At 33.4% G+C, this 9,138-nt stretch overlaps 1 pseudogene; it reads right to left on the bottom strand.

Annotated features, from left to right (window-relative positions):
* Nucleotides 1–3,229: 3,229 nt before the first annotated feature.
* Nucleotides 3,230–5,118, bottom strand: LOC149140742 (cytochrome P450 78A4 pseudogene; annotated as a pseudogene).
* Nucleotides 5,119–9,138: the final 4,020 nt, after the last annotated feature.

Genomic DNA, 9,138 nt, shown 5'->3' on the forward strand with positions numbered 1-9,138 from the left:
ACTCTGTTAGAGAAAGCTATAATAATATTCATTTCAATTCTGAGGTTCCTCTGAAATCCATTATATGCAACAATATCTAGAGGGTAGATGCAATTCCATAGGTAAACACCTTTTGTTGGCTCCTAAGGCATAAAAGAAATTTAGCTTCAGAAAATATTCAAAAGTGTGGCATAGTTGGTCATTCAAGATGTCCACTTTGTGAGAAATTGGAGGAATCAATTCCTTGTCTTTTTCTTTCTTTTCCATACATAATGGTGGTGTGGGACACTGCCATTAATCCTCTTTCCCTAGAAACCAGTGGCCTCCAAATATCCAAAAAAAAAAATCTCATTATGGCATAAATCCTTTATGGGCTCCCTTTAAACCAAATCCTCCCTCGAAGTTATATGGAATGCTGTCCCTAAATATCTTTGTTACAGAGTCTATCCTTTTAGAAATAGTTCTATCTTCAAAAACATATTTATCTCTGCCAGAGCACTAATGCTAAATGGGGTGAATGATATTTCTAATTTAACTTGAAAACTTGACTTTGTAATTTACTATTTATAACGATTATAATATAAATGTTAAGATTTAGCAAGTTTGTATTTTACTATTTAAAATGATTATAATCTAAACGTTAAGATTTAGTGATAATCGTTTATGGTAATGCCTTTATTTATCAATGATTATAAGTTATTCTTCACCTACACAATAGCACATCATAGGTAGCCATCTTTAACATTTATACTTGTTATTAGGAATTTATTTTTGTAATTTGACATAAACTATGGTTTAAAAAGTGTCTAAATATGTTTTCTAATTTATTTTGAATGATTAAATTATATTTTTTTAATAATAAAATTGTAATAATATTTTTTAAAATTTATCATTTAAATATAATAAAAACTAAAAAACCGTATAACAAAAATGTAAGAATAGATAACAAAAATATTACAATCTCAATCACTTTTCAAAAACCATATTACATAGAGAAGTGAGATTGTTTAGAATTCCAAACTTCCATTTTTTTTCTAAAACTATTCCAAGTTTTACAAGTCTCCAAGTTCACATTCCATTTAAAGCATTCCAATTTCAGCTATTTTCGAGTAACCACATTAAATTGAGAAAAAAAAATTGCCAATTCTTAATGTACTTACATGATGTTGACGAATATTAAGCACCGTGGAGGAAGCTAATCATTGACTCAATGATTTTATGATTTTCCATTCTTGCACGGAGCTTTGCACATCCCGAGAAATATTGCACTGTGGTTTACAAATGTGCCAGGTTGTTCATCTTGTTGTTTGATTATTCATTTTCCAATCATTTACATGAATAATAAACTAATAAAAAATAGAGTAAAAACTGAATCTTCACATGTATAGCCTTATAATTTAAATGTATTTTCATGATCTTGATATCAAATAAATATTAATATTAAGTTAAATAAATTGCTATATAAATATTAATATGTGGCTATGAGAAATTCTTTCGAAAACCATTCAAACGACTGAAAATAATATAGCATGATGCCCCTCGGTCATTATTGTAATATACAATGTAATTTAGTAGTATACTTCAACAACCAAAAATAAAAATAAAGGAGACAAAAAATGTTGTATGCTTCAAATAAAAACCAACTAGAAAAATTATGGTGTATACTTGAACTAAAACTAAAACTAAAAATCAAAATAAGGTTATAATTTAGTTAATCTTTATGAAGCGTGACATATATTATGAGGTAAGGGTCTTGGTGCATCCCATTAATTGATGCTTATATACTTTTATGAGCCATTTAATTTATGTTGTTGGGGAAGTAAATTGGATGAATGATATTTCTAATTTTAACTTGAAAACTTGAATTTTTAACCTACCATTTATAATAATTATAATGTAAATATTAAAATTTAGTTATAATCATTTGTGGCAACAGCTTTATTTTTTAAAGACTATAAGTTATTCTTGACCTACACACCATAGCACACCATCACAGTCATTTTTAACATTTATTCTTATTATTAGGAATATAATTTTGCAATTTGACATAAGCTATAGTTTACACGTGATTTGATTTGTTTTTAAATTTATTTTAAATACTTTTGTCTAAGATTAAATTATATATCTTTTTATAATAATAAAATTGTAGCATTATATTTTGAAATGTATAACTTAAATATAATAGAAAGAAAAGAAATTTCTATAATAAAAATTGTAAACATCCATAATATATATTACAATTTCAATCATTTTTTAATAACTATATTATATAGAAAATTAAAATTGTTTAGAATTCCAAAGTTGCAAAAGATTTCAAAACTATTACAACTTTAACAAGTTTTCATATTAGCATTCCATTAAAATCATTCCAATTTTAGCAATTTTCACATAACCACATTAAAATGAGAATTAAGTATATGATGTTGTATTTGGACAAATATTGGCAAATATTTAAGAGCCAATCATTGACTTCATGATCTTCCATCCTTTTAACAAAGCTTTCCAGGTTGCTAGAAAGATTGATGCTAAGCTGTTCCATCTGGCTGTTAGTTAATTCATTTTCCTATCATAATAATAAAAAATAAACTAATAAAAAGTAGACAATCAATCAAGCACTCAAAATATGTTGTATGCTCAAACAAAATTTGTAACCTGTGCTTAAACAAAATTTGTAACTTTATAATTCAAATGATGAGGTTAAATATCAAACTTGAACTGCTGGTAAGTCTCACCTAATTGTGTAGAAATCGTTTTCAAAACCATTGACAATGGTGTGACGACATCTGCCTCTGCTATACAGGAATACACCATGTAATTTACGTTATATATATATATATATATATGGTTTAACAAATAAAATTGCACCATGTAATGTAATTTATGCTTTAACAAATAAAATTGTTGACTGATTGTGAAAAAGAAAGAAAGAGTTCAAAAAATCCATCCATCGTTCGTTCTATCGATCACAATAACCAAACAGAGACACACAGTCTCATATGACGACGATGGGTCAGAAAAAGTACCACTTATAATCGAAATACATATAACCGGTGAGCTAAAGATTGAACGGCATTGCATGATAGTGCCTGCTCATGCAATCGAAATACATAATGGGACACGGCATCGACGCATATATAGTGCCTAGTAATACTGCCCTGCTGCAATCGAAATACATAATGGGAGACGGCATCGACGCATATATAGTGCCTAGTAATACTGACAAACAGAAACAGAACAGGAGGTACTGCAATTAGCAGGTAGACGGGGGAGGATGAGCCATTTCGCAAGACAGCTTAAGAACCTCGGACAAATCAACTGGATGTTCAGCCTGAGGAAGCCATTGAAAATGATGGAGGAGCTTAGCCACCCAGAGGTTAACAGTGGCAAAGCCAAGAGCCTTCCCCGGGCACACACGACGACCAGCACCAAAACGCGCAAGCCTCAGATCATTACCCCTTCCATCCACGTCTTCCCCGCCTTCCGACACCACAAACCTCCCCGGATGGAACTCTTGAGGTGATTCCCAAATGCTGGGGTCGTGAGTAATCGACCACATATTCACCATGGCAGTCGTGCCCGCCGGAACACACATTCCATCGCCCATGTTCACATCTTCAGTGGAGAGACGTGCCCATGATAGGAGCGGTCCAGGCGGATGCATTCGCAGCGCCTCCTTTACCACAGCCTGCACGTAGGGCAGGTTAGGGATATCTGAATCCTTCACGCTGCGCTCTCGCCCCACTACTGCGTCCAACTCTGCCTGAGCTTTCTTCTGGGCATCCGGATTCAGCACCAGTTCTGCCATGGTCCACTCTGTCAGCAGAGCCGTCGTGTCTGTGCCACGAAAAATCATCTCCTGCATACATAACATTACATAAATTAGAACCAAACTTAGTTAATGCCCCTCCCCAAAGGCAAGCAAACTCACCTCATTCATAAATTCCTTCCGGTGTGAAAAAACTAAACTAAAATACAGAGATAGAACATATCAGATCAGATCAGAGTGTCAAAACACTAAAATACAGAGATAGATAGATCAGAGTGTGAAAAACTAAACTAAAATACAGAGAGATAGATCAGATCAGAGTGTGAAAATTTAACTAAAATACAGAGATACATGGATGAAAATACGGATAGTACGGACCCAGAGAACAGCGATCATATCCTCCTCATCTAGCTTATCTTCTCCATGCAACGACAGCAGAACGTCAACAAAATCGGATTGATATTCCGCTCTGCACGTCGGTGCTCTTCGATGATATTTCTAACGAAAGCTCTCACACGCGGCACCAGGCGGGCGCAACGAGCATGGATTCGAAGAGGGTCCAGCGGTCGCAGCCATGGTAGATGATCCGCCCAGTTGAACGCTCCCAACAGCTGGAAACCCTCATCCACCATCTCCCGCAGCTCCTTCACTTCTTCACAAGTAGAAGTACATGACATATCGAACCTCCTTCCAAAGACGCTGCCCATGATATTGTTCAGCGCAGCCCCTTGCAAGTGTGCTCGAACCCTTACAACACCGTTACGCTCACATTCCTTTTGGATATCGACAAGCATTCCCAGAGCATCAGCCTGGCGACCAGGCTCGTGGGCAGCGATTCTGCGCGGAGAAAAGAGATGCGTAGAAGAAATTCTCCTCAGCAGCCTCCAGTAATCCCCATTGGGTGCGAAGCCAATGGCCCGCCCGAACAATAACTGCTGCGCAGATTGCTTCAGGGGTCTGTTGGCGAAATGAGGAGAGTTGAGCAGCTCTCGGGCCACTTCAGGATCCGATGTAATAACGGCGGGCGTGGAGCCTAAGCTAAAGGCCATAAGCTTCGTGGCACCATGAAGACGAGCCAGATATTCGAGCTTGCGGTGAGCGAGACCGATGCTCATGTCCATTAGACTTCCGATAATGGGCCATCCTTTGGGACCGGGAATAGGAACGTGGCCAGACCTCCTGTGTCTTCCCGCCCACGCACAGCCTCCCGGCATCAACCAGGACGCCAAAACAGCAGCGATGAGCAGTGCAACATACAGAGGCCACTGACCCAACGCAGCAAAAATATCCTGAGAGTCCAACAAACCACTATTTCCAAAGAGGAGGACATAGAGCCACCATTCGGCACTTTCAGAACTCCCCCCATTTTCCATCAAAGTGGATGGCAAATAAAAAAAAGAAAACGAAAGTTGCAAACAAAGCAAAGAGATACACATAAAAATGAGGACGACTTGATGTGGATTTATAGTGGGAACGATTCCATTCTATGGAAATAGAGGGAAATAGCAGGTTGTAACTCCCACTGGACGCGCATGCATTTTTATCTTGATAGTTGTGTATGGAGTTTACAAAATTCTAATTTAATTATGAAGTATTATGACGTGGATGACAGAGATTTAATCGAGAGTTATGGCTTGCTTTTTTTTTCTTAATTAATAAATTTAATAAAAACAATTTTATTATGTTATCGCTTCTTCCTATAAATTGCCTATTTCTTTACCACTTTTCTCACTCTTGATTTTGATTTTGCTGCATCAAGAACTTAGTTGGTCTAACCGCTCCACCTTTTGTTGCATCGAAAAAAAGAAAGTCAATTCAAATTTGTCCCATTGAAATTGAAGTCAAATTTGTTACGTCTAAATTCAATTTGAATTGGCTGCACCAAATACTTTGTACTTTGTAAACATTGAATTCAAACCTTTTACGTTACCACACTAAATGCCCCCATATTAAAGCTAAAATTCTAGTATCAATTTGGTCTCATATTTGAAATTTCTGTGTACTTTCCACATAATATTTAAATATGTTTTTGATTACATATTTTGATATCAAATATCATTCTTTTAATAAACTATAATTCATATTTATATAAAGACATAAACTATGGTTTACCATAGCAAATGATATATTCAAAAGCCTTACCAGATATAAAATTAATTATTCAAATTATATATAATGATTAAACTCTAAATTAAAATAAAAATTATATTAATATAGTTTTATACCCTTATAATCCCACTTTTTAATATGGTTTTAACATTAAAAAACATATATATATATTACTATATTACTGTATTACTAATATTTAAATATAAAATAAAGTAGGTCGTGGAACAAGAAGGGGGATAGATGTTGTATGGCTCCTAGTAAGTTAAAGTTACAGAATATTCATTGAGCTTAAGATGCACAACAAACAACCACAATGAAGTTTATGCCCTCGCCTAGGGGATTCAGATAGCCAAAGAAAATTAGGTAGCTTCTCCCTCTCCTTATTTAGCATATGTTGAAGGGCTCATATCCCAGGGAGAAAACATTATAAACTATTGTGAAAATAATTAGGAAAGCAGTGAAAGGGTTCTCTTCAATAGCATATTTCCATGTTCTCTGTGATCTCATTAAAAATGCGGGGTTATGTGCTAATGAAGGGTGTAAATTAAGATTAGGAGATTTAAAAATCAATGGCCTAATGAGGCCCTCTCCTATTCCTTGGAGCTAAACGGATTGGCATGGAACAATCATGAAGGATTACATTATCAATTATTTATAGTAGGACATGTAAATTATCTCTTTTGGTTTTTTGATTGGTCACTTTTGTAAGTAATATACCTACAAAACCTCATTTTTGTTATCCAGTTTGGAGTTCCTCTAGAAAAAATTGTAGTTTTGTTGAATAAGAAAGTTCACATTTTTTTTTTGAACATATAGATGCATACTACCTCTGATGTATTTGGTAGGCATATTTGCATATAAATACAAAATTATAATTTTGATTTTTATATATGTGTGTCTTTGTAACCATATAATAAAAATAAAAATAAAAAAATTGATAATAATTTCATTTATTCTTTATATTGGTTCAAAAAAAATTTATATAAAAATATTTAATATCAATCTAATTTTATATTAGAAAGAATTATATAACTTTAATATAATTTCAAAATATATATATATATATATATATATATATATATATATATAACTTCAAATAAATTTCTCAAATGAAATTTTAAACTACTCTTTTTAAATATAAGTATAATAAAACCATAAAAATTTATATTGCCAAAAATATAACTTAAATTGTAATTTAAATATATCATTTTTCTAAATTAAAATATATTTTTTATATAATTTAAAATTTAAAGGAAAAAATCATCAACAAAAGTTTAAATATTTCCAATTATATATTTTCCTAACTTTTTTTATTCTCGAGACCATTCTCTTCCATTGTAACAACCATTATCAACCTCGGTATGCCTCTTTTTATACGTCATCCTTCTTATCCCATTCTACCTATAATTTTGCATGAGAACTATTGTTTTGGGCTATTTTTCTCGTAAAAATGACAATTGTGTTGTTACAGGGTTTGTGGTATGTTGAGATGTTGTTGGAGAACTGCACCTTCTAGATTTTCCTTACCAAGGATAGGAAAAAGACTCGTTGAGAATTGTTGTTACACATGAAGACCTATTTTGGATGCGTTGAACTCCTTCAATTAGTTATGAACATTAGTTTGGAAAGCATCCAGTGAAAATATAGTCCGACTGTTAAAGGAGATGTTTTTGGACAACGCAACTAAAACAATTAGCCAATTTTATGTTGTTATTATTTTAATTTGGAAAAGATGTTACAACTTTGTCCTAACCTTGGAATTTTTTATCAAATTGTTAATGTGTATTCTCAAATTAGATCACATGAGAATTGAGGGATTATCGTGATGTTATCATTGCAATGTGAAATTATAAAGAGGTGTACTCTTTGCCCGCACGAGATAAACATATAGAAACAAATAAACTGTGATAGAGCGGGAGAGCACCAACATTGTAATCCTGTATTTTCATTAATGAAATCTCAATCATTGGTGTCGCCATGCCTTTCTGCTGACTAGCTTGTGTGGCGTGTAGTGTTACTGTTATTATTAGCCTTGTTCATGCTCTAATTATTGCATAATGTTAACCAATATATTTTGTAATAATATAGGTCCTGGACCGGTCCGTTTGTTAGTGTGAAATTTATTTAATTCCCATCATAGTTTGATGGTGTGCTCATTTAATTTGAATGTGTTTCAACATTTGCTAAGAGAATGGTTTCTAGGAGAGCTCTTCTTTTCTGAATAAGAGTGACAGTCTAACAGAGTGGTATTATTCCACATTGTTTGTTTATTTCTTGAGAGTGTGAACAAGGTTTGAGAGTGTAAGAGCCAGAGGGTTGAGTTGTTGAGAGTGTGATTACAAAGATTGAGTTTGAAATTCATTAGCACTAGCCATCATTTTCCCTTGCATATATTTTGTGTAAAAGCCTTGCAATAGCAAAACCTACCCTAATTGACAATTAATTTGAAGAGTTGGAACTATTGCTCCGAATTAAAAGGACAATTGTCCCCCCAAGAGCAAGTTGAAGAAAAACCTATACACAACTTTCACACAATGCAAGTTGAAGCAAAACATGGAATGTTGTATGAAATCTAAAGCAAAATTATTTAAGGGTTAGCATAAACATATAACAATTCAAAAGTGTGTAAACTAATTAAATAAACAATATACAATTTGAATCAATCATAATGACCAATAAATTTAGTATGGGCGTGCATTTTAGTGAAGGAAAGAAATTTTTCCATGTTCCATAAAAATGCACATCCAACCTTAATTTCAAGGCCAAATTGAATGGTCCAACTTTGAGAGTACTCTTTTACTCAAAATTAACATGAATTTTTCACATAGAATTTTTTGTTGTCCAAGAATATGTGAAATTGGATCGATTTCGTAGGGTTAAAGTCAAGATTTGTGTGCCTCAAATAGATGCACACAAGGACATGTAGTTAATTGATTGTGAGATAATGAACATTCCAACCTAAATATAAAACCATTTTATGCAACATAGCATAGTCATTTTCATAAAGGAAATGTTATACACTGAAATCCAAGTCTATCGAAATAGCAATTGATCATATATGCCAATGACGACAATCGAAACAAATATGCACTCCCATGTTAAACCAATTACACTCTTGATAATGAAATTTGAAATGGGGCATAAATGGACAATTCCTAACCTCAGGATATAACGTTGCATCATGTGTGACAAATATCCTACATAGCTATGTTCCCACTTATATACAACTTTTACATAAGGCAAGTCGAAGCAAAACTTAGAATGTTGTAACAATTAAAATGTGA

The sequence above is a fragment of the Pinus tabuliformis genome, chromosome X (assembly GCF_031772625.1).
Source record: "Pinus tabuliformis cultivar Carrire ecotype Pingquan chromosome X, CPIR1, whole genome shotgun sequence".
Lineage (NCBI taxonomy): Eukaryota > Viridiplantae > Streptophyta > Pinopsida > Pinales > Pinaceae > Pinus > Pinus tabuliformis.